We start from the raw sequence: 17,974 nt of genomic DNA, 5'->3' as shown, positions 1-17,974 counted from the left end.
GAATTTACCTGTCATATTTGTGCTAATGACATACATTATATTTTACTTTTACTTGGAGGTAAGACAGAAGTTTGGATCCCTGCCAACAAGTTGTTGAGTGTGAGGGTGATGCTGTATATTTCCAAGGACACAATTGCAATTACATCAGACGTACTTTTCTACTCAGCTGATGCTCAAGTTCAAAATAGAGGCAGGGGGGTGTAGTAGAAAGAACATGAGACTGGATCTCAGGAAAATGAGCTCTACTGCTCACCAGCTGTGAGAACTTACATGCGTCTCGCAGCATCTTGGCCTCTGTTCCTCAGCCGGTAAAGTAAAGGAGCGGGAGTTGACAGATTCTAGGATTACTTCCTGTTCCCAAATTCTCTGATATTAATTTATCTACAGGACGATGGAAAAGAATGCCGAAAATATGAAGCAAGGTATAACCAAGCTGAGTCTATTCGTGGCCCAGCAGGTATCTCTGGGTTTGTAAAAATAAACAGGAGGACATGAAAGAAAGGCTTCCATGGAAAGTGAAATAAAGGAAATTAAAAGTCCTTCCTAGAACCTGACCAAACTACACTCATTATGTCAAATGTACCTGTTCATATTCAGATGGAGTCAATTTGAAGTAGATATGATAGCAGCTCATTTTGAAAATGGAGGGGAATAACAGTGATATAGAATGATATCAATCATCCTAATAGTGTCAGTCTTGTATACAAAAGTAAATGTGACCAAATTTATATCGCTCCTGTCACCCCAAGGACTTGTATGAAGGGAGCAGATCACAAGGCCTTTTCTCTAATTGGGCTGATTCAACTCGCTCAACCAACATACGCAAGATGGACCAATACTGATGGAGTTGGCAGTCTAGTAGGGGAAATAGACCACACAGTAAAATATTAACAACATAGAACTTCCCTGGTGGTGCAGTGGTTAAGAATCTGCCTGCCACTGCAGGGGACACAGGTTCAATCCCTGATCTGGGAAGATCCCACATGCCACGGAGCAACTAAGCCCGTGCGTCACAACTACTGAGCCTGCACTCTAGAGCCCACACGCCACAGCTGCTGAAGCCCAGGTGCCTAGAGCCCGTGCTCTGCAACAAAAGAAGCCAGTGCAATGAGAAGCCCGTGCACCGCAACGAAGAGTAGCCCCTGCTCGCCACAACTAGAGAAAAGCCCGTGCGCAGTGTCGAAGACCCAATGCAGCCAAAATAAATAAATAAAATAAAATATTAAAAACATATAAGAAATCCGTATGAAATTGTACAGCAGTCACAATAGGGAGAAGAAGCATGTTATATTCATTTTATCCTTCATAATTTTAGAAACAAACAAAAACAAGTTTTCCATTGATAAGCCTAGTTATTGATATTTCTTCTTTCCTGACTAAAGGAATAGAAAACAATGAAGAGAAAGAAAAGATTAAAATTAAATCCCATCTTTGATGAGGTGAATAACCACACAGATGCTGAACCACAGTATATGAAGAAACGCTGCCAATTAAAGTAAAACTTGGGCAGTGTGAAGGGGGCATACTGAGGGAGAGGGAACGCCTCCAATATAGTCTTCAGCATAGGTGGTAAAGCCCCAAAGGCAAAACCTTGCTTGAAAAGGCAAAGTGGGGACCAAAGGGCAGGATGCAGAAAAGAAGCAGGATCAGTCAGGGAAACATTCAGATGCAGCACCTTTGTGAGGTGCAGGCTACACACGTCATGATGGAGGAGAATTTACCGACGGTAACGACCCTGCAATGCTGATCTTGGTGAGCAGAAAGGGTGATTGTTTGCACCCTTTCGAAAAGCAATGCTGGATTTTTGAGGCAGGGAGACCCCTGCTGACTGTGAGCGGGGACGTATTACAATGCAAAGTGCTGACAGGAAAAAATGCTAGGAGACAGCAGACACTGGCACAGAGTGTGCAAGGTAGGTATAATTGGTCCTCTCACAAACAGAAGGGGAGACACAGCAGGAAAACATGAAGATAATGCAAAAGAAGAGTTGCCAGGAATAACATGAGGATCACCTAACCAGGGAGGAATCCACAGTCTTTTCATGGACTCACAGGGATGTTTTGAGGAAGTCTTCATTTCAGAGACAGGTGTGGCTTTCTTTAAAAAAAAAAAAAAAAAAAAGATGACAATCAAAAAGAACTCATTTATTTATGTGTGGAGCAAGAACAGAGAATGGACAGGCATTTCTCAAAAATGAGAACATGACAGTACAATGGCAAATATAGTAGTGAATACAAGTAGGCTGGCATTTCAACAAAAATCAGGAAGAAGCCCTCTAAATGAACTTAGACATCAGGAGAACATGGACTTAATATGACAGGAGGGGCATATAAGCAACTAAGGAATATACAGTTTTTGCAGAAATTTTCAAGAGAAGTATTAGGAAGTCTTAAGCCAAGAATGAGGTAAGGCATCTCAAAATATGAAAAGTAGCAAAAGGGCCTTTCAGTTAATATTATAGCCAGAACTCAGAGAGAAGACCTTACCTGTGTCCTTTCGGATTTGCTAGCCAAATATGGGAGACCTTCACACATACTTCTCGGGTCTGGCTGAGTATTACTCTCTAGCCACCCCCCCCAACCCCCCAGGGCTCAGGAAAGTAGAGTTCTTATTTATTCTTTATAGCTGCCAGTGTCCTTTCCATCTCTTGGTGTTTCTCTTGCTTTTTTGTCCCCAAAACTAAGCTATGGTTTGACCGTCATTCCTGAGTGCCAATTCCATGATACTCCTGGAAAAAAGGAATATACACTCATTAGTTATTTAAGGGCTTAAGTGGTAATCTGTAAGGGGGAAATATATAGGCAGTAACAAACTTGAGAAATCAAAAATCTCTCCATCCCATGGCATCTAACTACTTCTCCTTTGCTTTGGAGCACTTCGCATCTGTCCGCCTTCTGCAAACATTTGTCTTTCTTTAGGTGAATCTGACGTTATTCCTTTTATGAAATAGAGATCGAGGGGTATAAGAAATAAATAATGGATTTTACTGACTTTTTCCCTCAGAAAAGCCCCTAATTCCCAAAGTAGAACAATAGGTGAGAACTAGCTCCACTCGGGTAACTGCTTGTCTCAAGTAGGTAATGGAAGCTTTGGGGACCCACCTAGCTTAGTAGGTGTCCTGTGCACGCCAAGTTTGCCTTGGATCCTTGCTTCTAAAACTATGTGATGGCCACAGTCTTTTCACAGCTCACCAGAATTAACTTGAATAACAAATTAGTCTCAATTTTAAATATTTCCTCTCATAATTCTTTTTCCTAATTGTTTGGCATCCTCTGCCTTCTCTCTTTTTTTAAAAAAATACTTATTTATTTATTTGACTGTGTCGGGCCTTAGTTGTGGCACGCGGCCTTCTCTCTAGCTGTGGTGCGCGGGCTCCAGGGTGCATGGGCTCAGTAGTAGCAGCGCGTGGGCTTAGTTGCCCCATGGCATGTGGGATCTTAGTTCCCCGACCAGGGCTCGAACCTGCATTCCCTGCCTTGGAAGGTGGATTCTTAACCACTGGACCACCAGGGAAGTCCCCGCCTTCTCTTATTTTTAAGTACTAACCTCCTCTGTTCAATAAATAAATAGGAAGCAAGCAATTACAGGCAGACCTCATATTATTGCACTTCACAGATACATTGCGCTTTTTACAAAGTTTGAAGGTTTGTGACAATGCTGCATTGAGCAAGTCTATCGGCACCATTTTGCCATCAGCATTTGCTCACTTCGACTCTCTGTGTTCCATTTTGGTAATTCTTGCAACATGTTAAACTCTCCACCAGCAAAAAGAATACAACTCGCTGAAGGCTCAAATGATGGTTAGCATTTTCTAGTAATAAAGTATTTTTATTTCATTTTATTTTTAAATATTTATTTATTTATTTATTTATTTAGCTGCATCGGGTCTTAGTTGTGGCACGCAGGGTCTTCACCGTGGCACGTGGGATCTTTCATTGCGGTGCATGGGCTTCTCTCTAGCTGTGGTGTGCAGGTTTTCTCTTCTCTAGTTGTGGTGCGTGGGCTCCAGAGTGCGTGGGCTATGTAGTTAGTGGCAATTGGGCTCTCTAGTTGAGGCATGCATGTTCAGTAGTCGTGGCACCTGGGCTTAGCTGCCCCGCGGCATGTGGGATCTTAGTTCCCCGACCAGGGATCAAACCACATCCCCTGCGTTGGAAGGTGGATTCTTTAACACTGGACCACCAGGGAAGTCCCGATAAAGTACTTTTAAATTGGCGTATGTACGTTGTTTTTTTAGACATAATGCTATCGCACACTTAATAGACTACAGTGTAGTGTAAACATCACTTCTACATGCACTGGGAAACAGAAAATCTGTCTTAGTTTTTTAATGCAATATTTATTTTATTATGGTGGTCTGGAATTGAGCCTGCAATATCTCTGAGGTATGTCTGTGTTAGCAGAAAATCCCAGAATGGGATGACTTTGATATCTTGTGTTGGGAGAGTATATGTATTTGTTTATAGCTGTAGTTTTTGTATGTTCTTTAGGGCAACGGTCCCCAACCTTTTGGGCACCAGGGCCCGGTTTCATGGAAGACAGTTTTTCGACGGACCGGGGGTGAGGGGAGATGGTTCAGGCAGTAATGGGAGTGATGGGGAGCCATGGGGAGTGGCAGATGAAGCTTCGCTTGCTCGCCCACTGCTCACCTCCTGCTGTGCGGCCCGGTTCCTAACAGGCCATGGACCACTACCGGTCTGCAGCCTGGGGTTATGGACCCCTGCTTTAGAGTACTTGTCATATATAATACCTTTGGCTGGCCAAATTGTAAGATGAAAATAGCTACCAATGATCATGGTCTTTCATTATATCAAGGCGTTTCACAGACAGTATTTTATTTTATTTATTTTTTATTTTTTACTTTTTTAACATCTTTATTGGAGTATAATTGCTTCACAATGCTGTGCTAGCTTGTGCTGTACAAACAGACAGTATTTTAAATTCCAGATGTACCATCACTTAAATAGTGCTAAGAACCATTGCCTAGTTTTTTCACAAGGGGGAGTATCTCTTGGACTTTCATTTTTGCTTCCTCTTCTCTGACTTTGAGAAGTCAGGTAGTTACAAGTAATTGTGAAATTAACATTTAGAAGAACCTTAAAATCCTAAGACCACAAGGAGGTTATAAGGGAAACCTAGTTATGGAGGAGATATTTTCTAGCCTGGATAAGCTGCTTCTCAAAAGAGCTTATGCATTGTCCGGACTAATCATCACTGGTAATGTTGAGAAATCATTATAAGACAGCAGAGATTTCCATCCCCAAGACTGAAAGTGAACACATGTTCTGATTTTTCAAAGACCAAGGAGAAGATGAATTGCACAAATGTATGACCAAGAAAGATGGGGTGGTTTGCCAGCAAGAGGTCAAGCGGGGACAGCTGAGAAGAGGAGGCTGGAGCTGGTGGTTAGAACTCGCTTGAGATCGCTGTGGAAGCCAAAGCTCTGAGGGAACATGAGCTTAGTGTCCTCCCTGAGCGTCATTTGGAGACGGAGTCTTTAAAAAGGCGGTTGGTGAGCACTTAACTACGAAAGTGGAGGTCACTGTGAGTCAGGGTGGGCTCATCGTTAACAGTCCTGCCAGCCAAGACTCATTTCACTGGACTAATAAATACAAGAAATGCAGTTGGCTTGAAGGACACGATCTCCATCTGAGCAGAGTTTTGACAGTGTTTTCAGTCCTAGCCTTGAGGACCGCGATCAACCAAGATCAACTTAACATTATTGAAACTGATGACTAAGGGACGGATGTGCAGCTGGAGTATGTCTCTCATAGTCTCCCTCTGGCCCTCCTGTTGGCCATCTCAGCTGGGGAGACTTGGACAAGGCAAGGGATAGCCTGCTGATCAGGGGTGCACAGTAGTGATTAGCGAATACATTGAATGGCACAACTGAGACCAAAAGAAACAGGAATGAAAAAGAGAAAAGAAGGAACAAGGTCCAGAGGAGACTTGCTGGCCTGGATCAGTGGAATGAATCTAACAAGATGGAGACCGATAGCAGCATAGTGCCACTTTTTGCTCAGATACACCAGCCACTCAAGTACCAGCTTGTGGGGACAGGGCTGATTGATGGTAAAACCAAAAATAACCAGACACCAAAACCAACCAAACAAACAAAAACACACACAAAAAGCCTCACACAGTCTCACACCTCACACAATTACAATACAAATGAATGTTGACGTTGAACATGACAGAAATGGAAATGACCTTACTTTGGACCTCATTTTATGATTGCATTCATTATAATAACAGAGAGCACGGTAACTACTTAAAATATTCTTTCATATTTATATATGCACATCCTCAGTTAAGAGCAAAATTTGGTAAACCATGTAACTTTTGGTTTGGAAAAAACCAATTGATGGAGTGTGAGTGACATCAGAAACTCTGCTGAACAGATCACACCTGCAGAGTTGTGGAGGTTTGTCCCAAGCATCCAGTACGTGACATGTTTTCAGAGAAAGACCACTATGGTGGTTAGGAACCAAAAAATGAACGGGTAAGTGGGAGAAAAGGAAAAGAGGACAAATCACTAGGAACTGGTGGAGATAAGGAGTGGGGAGAGGAGGAGAGACACAGCAGGCTAGAGGGATAGACCTGTACTTGATGAGTCATATTCCTGGGTGACTCTTTGGTGTTTCTGTGCCAAGACTTCTGAGTACCGCTAGTGATGACTCGCATGCTGTAGCCACTGTACTTGATCTCAGAAAGAACCTGCATCATAGCACACTGGACTTTACTCTGTGACATTTAACACAACAATAACTAAATAACTATGTGAGCACTTATCTCTCTGCCCATCTGGATGCTAAGTTAACTCCGTGGGGACAAACACTGTGTTAGTCTCTGTCATCCCTGTATTCTTAATGCCTAGTGTACAGACATGATGAGCATGTACTAAGCACTCTGTCAACATACTTGAATGAATTTCTTTTAACATTGCTCAGCAATTCAATAACTGCCCTATATTGTGGAAATTTTTAAAACAGAAAATACAATGAAAAGAAATCATGCGTTTCATGTTGGCAAAAGGACACTGCAGCCTGCAAACGAAAGATACGTATCTCAATACAATATAAGGAGTAATTTTGACAATTGAACACAGTTCATAAAGCAGATTATCAGGTAAATCTCATCACGCTCATAGGATATGTCACATTCTCTCCCCATAATGCATTAAGTTAGAAATCAGGAACAAAGAGATAAATAGAAAATCTCCATATAGAAATTTTAAAGCACACCCTTAAAAAAAAGAACAACTGTGTGGGTCAAAAAAGAAGTCATAAAGGAAATTGAAAATATAGATAAACAATAATAGCACTATATACTTTTTAAAGGAGAATGCAATAAAGCAGTATTGAGAGGAAATTTAAAGCCTTTAATGTTTATATGAGGACAGGAATAGGATGGAAATCAGTGAGTTGAACAGCTAGCACAGGGAGTTAGGAAAAGAACAACAGATTAAAACTTCCACAAGTCAGAAAGAATAAATTAGTAAGACTGGAAAACTTCTGGCAAGACTGAATAGGAGAGAGATAGGGGACAGGGAAGGAAAGGGAAGAGAAGGGAAGGGTGGGGGAGGGGAGGGGAGGAGTGGAAAAGAGAAGGTGGTGGGGGAGAGAACAAATATAAACTATTTTTTTAAAGTATAGATGCTTCTGTGGTCAAGACGATAATAAAATGATAGCATTTTCAGCTGTATAGCAATGAAGTTGAAAACTTAAATGTTCAAAATTCTAGAAAAATGTAACTGACTCAAGAAGAAATAAACTATAAAAACTGAGTTAGTTGTAAAAACAAAAACAAACAAAAAATGAAAACTTTCCCCAAAGAAAAGCCTGTGCCCTGATGGTTTTATATGTTAAATCTAACAATCAACAAGTAATTTCAAACTATTACAACTCTTCCAGAGAACAAAGAAAACAAACTTAACTCATTTTTTTGAAACTGCCTAACTTTAATAACTAAATTATCCAAGGAGAATAAATCCTATTAAATATAGAGACAGACATCTTAAACAGAATATTAACAAAACAATCTAGCAAGCTATAAAGAATAATAATCATGAAAAAAATGGATTTATCCTAGTAATACAAACCTGGATCAACATTAGAAAGATCAGTCTATTAATTACCAGCGAAAAACCTGTATGATTATCTTAACTGATGAAGAAAAATCATTTGATCAAGTCAATATCTATTCCTGACTTATTAAAAAAAAAAAGATCCTTAGCAGTTAGGGATAGAAAATAACTTTCCTACACTGATAAATAATATCTATCAAAAAAAAAAACCGAGTTGAAACTCAGTATTATATTTGATAGTGAAAAGGCAAAAGTATTCCTGTTTAAGACCAGGAGTAAGAATGCTTTCCATTACAGCCCCCATTCAGCTTTGCGTTGGCAGTACTAAAGGCCAGCTCAATGATGTAAGAAAAAATAAAATGAGACCTATGGACATTATGAAGGAAGAGGCTGTTATCCTTCAGAGCTTATTCATTGTCTACCCTGAAAACCTCAGATCTCAAAGAATATTTAGATGAATTGTTAGAATCGATGAGGGTTTATCAAGGTTGCTGGACACAACATAAATATTCACATCACTTGTATATCTATATGCCGGCAGTTGTTAGATCACACCACGCTTTTAGAAAATATCTTTCGCACAAGTCCCCAAAATATAAACGATTAGTAATGAATAGAAAAAAAATTGGTGAAAAGACTTTATGGGGAAATTTTAAAAGTATATTGAAAAATAATAAGATAAAAATAAATGAAGAGTTATAACAGTGATACCAATGTTAAAGATGTGCCTTTCACCCTGGAACCATCACTGAGGACCAGCCTGAACTGTTGGGGTCCAACCTTTACTTGGTCCTGGACTTGCAGTCACTCCTCGTTCTCAGCAGGGATGGAGCATCAGTTTCCATCACTAACCTCAGAATTCATGGATATTACTCACCTGGAGATGCTTGGATCTGTCTCTGAGAAGGGTGACGGAGCAGGAGAGCAGGTGCTGTGTTTCATCTTTCAGTAAAATGCTTCTAGGAGCATGTGCACTTAAAAACACATTTTAAACATTTCTATGCAGGCACTGCTGCAGAATCACAGCTGCGCAACCAATTCTTTTGCGCCAAGGAATATCTCACCCACGGTGAATTCAGCAACCTTATTTTTCGTTTGTGCATATCTCCCCCCTTCGTATTTCATTCCTCAAATATGCCATTTGTGCCTATAAAGCAATGCCCATGACGGTGAGATGCCACTGTCTTTATCTCCAAAGTGGTGACAGCTAATTTATTACTTTCATTTTTATCTGCAAGGAGTTTGTGGCGCAAACTTACAGTCTAGAACTCTGTAATTAACAATTCCCTCTGATCTCTTCATCAATATGTCTAGGACAGGCTGAGTCGTGGAGAACATATTTTTGTTAGTGTTATCTAGATCAGGGCGGGGGAGGGCAATGACCAACTATGACTGAAGAACTAAACAAAATGAAAAATGGCACTTTCCAAAACTCCTGCCTTGTGTTTATTTTGAAATATTTTAATCACAGTGTGCTGATTGGTGCGGTCGGATTGTACCAATTGTCTGCTGATTTAGCTGCAAGAAGACATACTTTGGAAGATAACAGTGTTATATAATATAACATAAGTTATTACATTATATTTTATTTGTTATAACATTGTTATAACATTTTATAACAGTAAATATTAAATAACTTAGTATTAAGCTAGAAGCAACTCTCAGCCATGAGTCTTGAGTCTTTGTTTCATGTCTAACGATACTTATCCTCTGCCTGTTCCTTGATATGTGATCCCGGCACTGTCTGCAATGAGCTGGTCCAGAGCTTCAGCAAGCAATCCTATTTAGCGTTACTTTGAGGTGCAATTCTGGACATCTGAAGTTAAGGGGTCGTGAGGCTGGCGGATGGACTTGGGAAAGGATTGAATGCAGGCCTCTTTATCAAGAGACAGGAAACCAAGGTGGTGGAATACAGTCCACATTTTCAGCCGTATCAAAAGCCTTACCTTTTTGCTTTCGGTCTCTTCATAGTACTGTCATGACTTACCATCCCAACCTGTAAAAATATTCTGTGGCTCAGATGGCCCAGAATTGATTCTTGAGAGTTTTTTTTTTTTTTCCCCCTTTGGTTTTGTTATGTCTTCTTTGTTGTTGTTTTTAATCTGGGAGGATCACTGTCATTTGTTCTTTTGTTAGATGATCTGCCTTTGATCAAACATCATTACCAACATTTGACCTAAATGGAGTCAATTATTGCTATTTTCTCATGCTTTAGTGGTAAATTCAATCTGGACAAGTTTATTAAAAGCAAATTAAAACTAAAATTAAACTTAAGGTTACTTTCTTTATTCCAGTAATTTAAACAGCACAGAGTAAAACAGATACGTTTCCATTGTTGATTCTGGTTCTTTTCCTTTTTCTTTCAGCGAGAACTTTATACGATATTGCCCACTGAAGATGGAATTCAGCATGAAGGCCATCTTGGGTTCCATCAAAGAGATCACTGAAAAGCCAAAGGGCCTCTAGGATGTCACACCTCATGATGTACAGAGGGCGCGGTGCACTCTACAGAATTGGGCTTGAAAAGTAAAGAAGGCGGACAGAGTTTCCTCTCTTACTGGAATCTTCTGGAGACCATAGCTATGGGGTATTCCCGAATGCCTCACATCCTTTAAGCAATGTTTAAGGGCCACCTGTTGCATGAGGGCTCATCAGGGGAAAGGACCATTTCACGACAACCTAGGACCCTGGCCCTAAACTTCGGTGTCCAGGCTAGTGGGGCTGGGCCACGTGGAGAATTTGTTTTGCCAGGACAGGAGATCTTGAGGGCCCGGAATCCAAGAATTTCCAGGAGGTCCTTCACCATATTCCTGCCAAGTCCGTGGCCACCACACCACAAAATGGCAGAGCCCAGGTTCATATTCTCGATACGGATCCCATGCCTTTTTCATTGTGCTGACTCTCTTTGCCATGGTGGGGCTTTTTATGGCCTGGTAGGGTAAGGGCCTCAGCGTTCTAGCCGCAGGTGATGGAGAGACTACCTGCCTTTGGTTCCTCGAATCACTGACCTGGGAGCCCCATCACGTGGGGCCCCAAGCAGAGACCCCGGGTAGCCACCTCTGGGATGTCCTAGCTTATGTGCTGCTGAGAGTTTGTCAGTACTTGTATCTCCCCTCTGCCGTGATGATCAACGTGTCCAAGATCACAGACTCAAACCACAGCGCATGGAAACAATGACTTACCCTATGACTGCCATAAACGCACTCCAGTGTCTCATGTATTTCCTCGATCATTCTTTAAGGTACAAAAGACGTGTGTCAACATAGAAACAGTCTCTATTCTGTGGAAGAAACTCCATGAATGTGTGTACTATTGACTCTCAGTCAAAGATGCCATTTTCCTCTTTGCGGGCCATCGATGTTTTGCACCAAGCCCTCTCTTCTTAGATAATTGCACTTTACACTTTGGCATCTACGTTCTGAAGGCTTGATGCTGAAGTTTCTACTGCCCTTCCACGAGGAGGACAGCCTGTGGTCCCCACAATGAGATCTGGTTCTTTCTGCTCATTTGTGGAGTGACGTGGAGAGCAGGGAGCTGATTTGCAGAAGGACCACTTGGTAGACAGGTAAGAAACTCCGCGTTTATTTAAATGTAAGCTTAACTGTGGCAAATATGGAAAAGCCTCTGGGAAGATTTCTTTTACGGAGCACATTTCTGTTGCCTAGGATATGACTCCTTAAAGTCTGTCTGAGTAGTCGGAATTTACAAACAGGAACCTTCCCTGTTTCGCATGGTTCCGTGTTGGCGCGTGTTTGAAATGCCCTTTGAGTTGCCAATTATTTTGTTTGTATTCTGTGCTCAAACAATCACATGGGAGGGTTTTCACCTTGGTATTTGGGCTCCTAGAATGGTAGGTACACGAAAAGCTTTGATTCTCATGCAAGAGGTATCATGTGGGAGTGAAATCTCCAAAGAAGCAGTGGTAGGATGCCCCTTTGCTGCTGTATTGTTTTTTTAATGGAACCCACGTTCAGAATTCCCCAAGGAAGTAGCTGAGACAGTGATGCTGAACCTTACTTCCAAAGGGCTATTCTCAAGTCGCCTTGAGCATATTAATGTCCAGAATTATATAGGAGCTGCTGTGTAAAGCTCCAGGAGCAGCACCTATGTAAATGGAGCCACCAAGCGGCCCCGTGAACTTGGACCACCATCTTGTTGGTGGTGCAGCCTTGACCCTAGGGGTGCAAGACTGGGGCTGCATCTAGAAGTTTCTGTGACATCTATTGACCCCACCCATCATAAAAATCGTTCTCTCTTTTCCTCTAGTCTTATGTTATGGATAAAAGCTTGGCTTGTTAAGTGAGTACGTCTAAATTAGACCCTGAAATTCTGAGTTTGGAGACACCAGGAGAGCAATGGTTATTCTCTTCTTTGAAAACATGAATAATTATTGTCTGGGGAAGTTTCATTTTAGAAGGTGAATGCAAAGAGGCCCAGCACGTATGGCCCAGTAGGAGAAGCCCAGTCTACTCTGCATGCTGGATGTATTCTTTCCACTCTCAAATGCAGTGTCAGCCCATCTTCTGTGCACTGCCCACTCCCCTACCCATGGGGGACCCTACAATGATATTTTCTGCCAAAAAGGACATATTTATTTTAAGAGGCCCTTTGCAGGTCCCTTCTTGCATTCTGCAGAGTTCCACAACACTAAGTAAGTGCTGTATCCACCTTTAGCTGTAAATAGCAGCATACCTTCCGAAACCTGATTTGACAATATGGCTAAACGTTGGATGAACGGAGCTCATCTCTGACTTAAGTCAAAATCTGTTGTCTAGAGCTACGGGTGTTTAGTAAAAAACTTGTAAAACGATACAATTTTTTTCCGTTCAGATTTGCTTAAACAGGTGAGAGTACTCTGTGCTTGGAAAGTATGATTATACCTTTCATGTTATCAGATGCAATAGATTGTGTGCCTTAGTTGTGAGTAGGGTTTAGAGGCTAATTAGCTTTTGCAAAGATATCTGTTCCAAAGAGCTGGGAGATCTGCCTTTGTTCCTAGAATGGGCCTCCCTCCCGTGGGGACATTCTTTCATACCCCCTTGGTTTCTCACCATGATAGAGTCACCCTTGATACAGCTGCCGAGAGACGGTGACCCCTGTGGGCTTGGGGGAGGCGGATCGATGTTTTGCACCAAGCCCTCTCTTCTTAGATAATTGCACTTTACACTTTGGCATCTACGTTCTGAAGGCTTGATGCTGAAGTTTCTACTGCCCTTCCACGAGGAGGGAGGTGTCCACAGGCCATCTGTGGACAAATGAGGTGCAACGCCCATGTCCACCTCAAGAGCAAGTGCCTTCAGGGGAGTTTCTGTGGGTGGCTGGCTGGTTGGTAATCGGGTATCTCACCTTTCTGTGATTTTGGAGGCGTCCACACCCTCCACGTCCACATGGAGGGGTTTTTTCACAGATGCTTTGGGGACCAGGCTGTCTGTTGGAGCCCTGCCGGGGGTTGAAGAAGCGTAGTCAGTGTACAGGGCAATGTACTCGTGGAGCTGCTGGTCTCAGTAGATCCTGGGAGTGAGTCAACAGCGTTAGCCAGTGCGGGGATGCGTGGGCACAATTGTGGTGATGATGAAAGATAGTCTTGGCACATAAATCATCAAGGAGGGAGACAGGCTAGCAACAAGAGCATTTTTGGGGTGGGGCCCTGGCAGCAATATCTGAAAAGCTCCCCGGGTGGTTCCAGCATGCATCTGAGGCTGAGACCAGTGGACCAGGACTTCCTGAGAAGCCCCGGACAGCTGGGCCCATCTGGTCATTGCGCCCGCCTGTGTCTCCTGAGCTCCGGCCCCTCCGCCCTGGCTCCTGACCCAGCCTTTCGCTGCTCTCCCATCTCCAGGACATTTACCTTTACACTGAGGACCTCCACTCTCTCAGCCTGTTCACCCGCCGTCTCTTCCACCATCCGCCCTTCCCTGAGGCTGCCGCTACCCTGCACTGCTCCCCGCTGGGTGGCCGCTTATCTTTGCCCTGAGCACCTCCGGGGAACGGCACTCACTGAGCTCTTGCCCTTCTCACCCACAGGATCTTCATCATTCCCCTCCAGCCACCTCCATGGCCATGCCTTGCATCTAAGTTTCATGCAGTGCCAAGACCCTCCTGAAATCCCAGATGCAAACCTCCCAGTCTCTAACTTACACCCCCTGTGGTATTCCCATAGGAAGAAAACTGCCCTTCGGAGAGCTCTCCCCCTGGGCTTCCATGCCCTCTTCACATCACACTGTTTTATCTTCTTAATCCTCTAGTTGTCCCTCATCTGTGTCCTTGGGGGTTCCGACCCTCGTGTCCACCCACTAAAGGTTGTTCTCGTTTTCAACTGTCTTCTCGGGCAGCTTATTCAATCCGGGCTTCAAAAAGAGCAATCTTGTTCTGTACATTCCCATAGCACCTTGTGCTGTGCTGAGACCTACCACAGAGCATTCACATTGTCTATTTACTTGTCAGTCTCCCAGCCTGAATTAGTCAAGTTCTCCAGAGAAACAGAGCCAAGAGGATCTCTATAGATACAGATGTAGAGATCAGGGAATTTGTGTCTATCTAGCTATAGCTAAATCTGTCTATTGCTATAGAGAGAGAGATGGAGGCAGATTTTGATAGAGAGACAGATAGATAGATAGATGGACAGATTCAATAGAATTACAATTAGCTATTGTATAGATGAAGATCTGTTGTATTCATCTATCTATCTAGCTAGCTGCATCTTTGTCTCTGTAGATAGATAGGTGTAGATGTAGCTATCGATAGGTAGTAGGGACAGCGATACCTATCTGTAGTTACATCTGTAACTATGGATAGATGTACTTGTATCTATGTATCCATTTGTATCTATGTATCCATCAGGAGGTTTATTTTAAGGAGTTGGCTCATGTGATGGTGGCAGCTGGCAGGTCTGGTATCTGCAGGGTGGGCCGGAAAGCTGGAAATTCAGGCAGAGATTCTATGTGGCAGCCTTGAGAGGGAATTGCTTCTTCTTTGGGAAATTTTCATCTTTGCTTTTAAGGCCCTCGCCTGATTAGATACGACCCACCCACCATCCCACCATCCCCTGTCCAACCACATTATGGGAGGGTAATCTGCTTTACTCAGAGTCTGCTAATTTCAATGTAGTCACATCTAAAAAAAACCACATGTGGACTAACATTTAAATGACTGGGCCCCATAGCCTAGTCAATTGATACATAAAATTAATGATCACATCACACCACCCACACCACCCACGCCATCTCAAGTACAGAGAGCAAGCACCTTACCCAGCACCTCATGCGTAAATACTTTGTGTCGAACTCCTATACAACGGTAACAGTAGCAATGATCTCTACAGTTTACTGAGTTTATACTATGTACCAGGCTTTGTTCCTTGGCCTTTGCATGCGATATTATATTGAATCCTCACAGCTATCTTTGAGGCAGGTAATTTTGCTTTATGTGAGGTGACTAAGTTGAAAAATTCCAATTTATAACCCAAATGGATATAATCAGTGAGTGGCACAGCTGGGCTTTGATCCAGGTCTCTTGGATTCTCGCTATAACCCCGATACTCCAGCACTTTCTACTCTTTCCCTCACCTACATTGTTACATAGGGTATAATCCTAGGCTCAGATGGAAGACAAATGTGTCTTTTCTGCATCTCTCGAATTGTTTCTGTAAATGATTATTTATGAACAACCTTTCTCCCCTCAAGTGTGTAAAACAAACAAAAAAATTCCTAGGGTTGCATTAAGCCTCTTATAACCCAGAGTCTCTCTCTTGACCCCCAGCTGCCTCTTGTTTTAAAACAATACTGGGAAGGAGATAAATCGATAGCTCTCTTGGCAGAGCCCTTACACGGGCTTTAGGGTGTCATTACCATAACATTATGCGTCAGGAAGCAGTTTTCCAAATGACACTTCAGTGACCCCAAAGAGCCTTAAATCAAAGAAGAGAGTCTTGGGTCGTGACCATTTAGTGCAGAAAACATGCATCGACTCCTGGTTTTTTAAATAATCAAGAAAACGTCACACAGAGGACAAAGTTATTTAGCTTATGATTCTTTGGACTACTGTCTGGGTCCAAGTAGATGTCACTGTTTTCTTTTCATTGTTTCTTGTCAGTGTTTTCAGATCCAGGCCCTAAAATTGCATGGTATTATGAGGGAAAACAAAAACAAAAACAAAAAGTTGCATGGCAGTTGGGAATTCTTGACTGGAATGTTTGTAAAAGCGGGTTAGAAATGTCTTGGGGGATGGGACCATGTCTTATTCAACATTGTATCCCGGGCTACTTGAACAGTGCCTCATTCTAAACACAGAGGAGCCCCAGACCCATTTCTTCAATTGAGTCATTGAATCCCCCAAAGTGGGGAATCAGGTCTTTGCATAACAAGTTGGTTTTCCTCTTTATCCAATATCTTAGTTCTCCAGAAAACATATAGAATGTGCCTTTCTCATGCAGTTTCCAATACATTTTCCAGAAAATAAGATATATGCTAATGCCATTTCAATTGAAAGAGGTTTTGACTAAGAGTATTACTGTCATGTGAAAAGAGTAACTTGCTCTTTATGTTATGCAAAAGACTTTATCTGAAAGCACCTGCCTAGTCAATAAAGCTGTCCGTTGCCTGTAATATAGATGTAGGTCCCCCGTCCACGTCCTGGAGCACAGTTCTCGGCAGAGTACCAGAGCAGGCGTGCTAATGCCAGTCATGTATCCCTGCATGGTGGGAACAATTGCGTTTTCTTCGGAGGAAAATAGGACGGATGAAGAACCTGGCCAACCATCACCAAGTACTCCATTCCTCCCTCATGCATGGAATCAGCTTCCAGGAGACTGAAGTGATGGCTGTAGAACCTGTTTCTTTCTTCAGAACAGCCCACAAAATGTCCAGCGTGAAGGGATCAAAACCAACAGCCCAGATGACTTCCCTGAGGGAACATTTCCACGCACCATACGGGGGCTCCTGGCCCCTCCTCGCCCCTGTGTGGTGGAAAATCACTCCTCACCTCCAGCTCTGAGCAGGGAGGGGCTGTGCCCTGCCCAAGGAATTCGTCCTCACCTCCCAGCCACCCCGTCTCCCCCTTCCAGCGGTCCGTGTGATGAAACAGATTCCTGCTACATCTCTCAGCAGTGGCCAGGGTGTCACTGGCTACAAATGCACTGATAGACGCTCACTGTTTCAAGACAGTGCCAAATAAAAAGTAACTCAGCCAACAAGGAGGAGTTCTGGGCACAGATCAGCTGGTGAAGGAGAAGAAAGGCCCAAGAGAAGAATCCAACTCCGAGAGAACATGGTTCCCTACACGCCCTGCTCAGCGGGGATGCGAGAGCCCAGGATGTGTCCTCTGTGATCCGCTGTGGTTACAGGTGGCCACAGTGCTCATTACACGCTGTCAGCCCCGTCGCTACCAGAAAGCACCCTTGCCTTCTTCCAAAAGCTCCACGTTAAACAACTTGTGCAAGCATTACTATGTTTTGAGAATCTGTTTATCGGGGGCTCATTCAGCTCGTTAAAAGAAAACAGAAAGGTTGACGGGATGCCGGCAGATGAAGCAAGGAGACATATTGACAGATCGATTCCATCAGGGTTGAGAAAAAGCACGCCAGGGTCGGAACTTGCAATGACGTTGGGAGGAACCCTTTGTGAATTTAACCCTAAAAGTCCCACACGGGTTGTGCTTGTCAGAAGAAAAAAAGGAAACACATCCGGACTTAGTAAGGAGAGACTTTTATTCAAAAAGAGTTCTTGGAAGGAGGGAAAGAGACTGTGGCATTAGGGGCAGCGGGGCTATTGCATTTGGGGCAACATTCTATCTATAAGGTCAGCAAGCAACAGTTAGCAAAAGGGGATCCTCTTTTTTTATAGGAGGAGCAAAGTTGATTCCCTTGACCTGTAGTCTAGAAGGAACTAGGCA

At 43.0% G+C, this 17,974-nt stretch overlaps 1 protein-coding gene across 1 annotated transcript in view; it reads left to right on the top strand.

Annotated features, from left to right (window-relative positions):
- Positions 1 to 17,974, top strand: part of PUDP (pseudouridine 5'-phosphatase) — a 370,323-nt gene that overhangs the window by 118,335 nt on the left and 234,014 nt on the right. Inside the window, exon 4 of the transcript XR_004348107.1 lies at positions 10,453 to 11,651. The gene's annotated coding sequence lies outside the window, so the exon portion shown is untranslated. The remainder of the gene's footprint in view (positions 1 to 10,452; positions 11,652 to 17,974) is intronic.

This window comes from Phocoena sinus, chromosome X, assembly GCF_008692025.1.
Source record: "Phocoena sinus isolate mPhoSin1 chromosome X, mPhoSin1.pri, whole genome shotgun sequence".
NCBI classification, from domain to species: Eukaryota; Metazoa; Chordata; class Mammalia; order Artiodactyla; family Phocoenidae; genus Phocoena; species Phocoena sinus.
The sequence above is the reverse complement of the archived record's forward strand: the minus strand, read 5'-3'. Positions and strand labels throughout refer to the sequence as shown.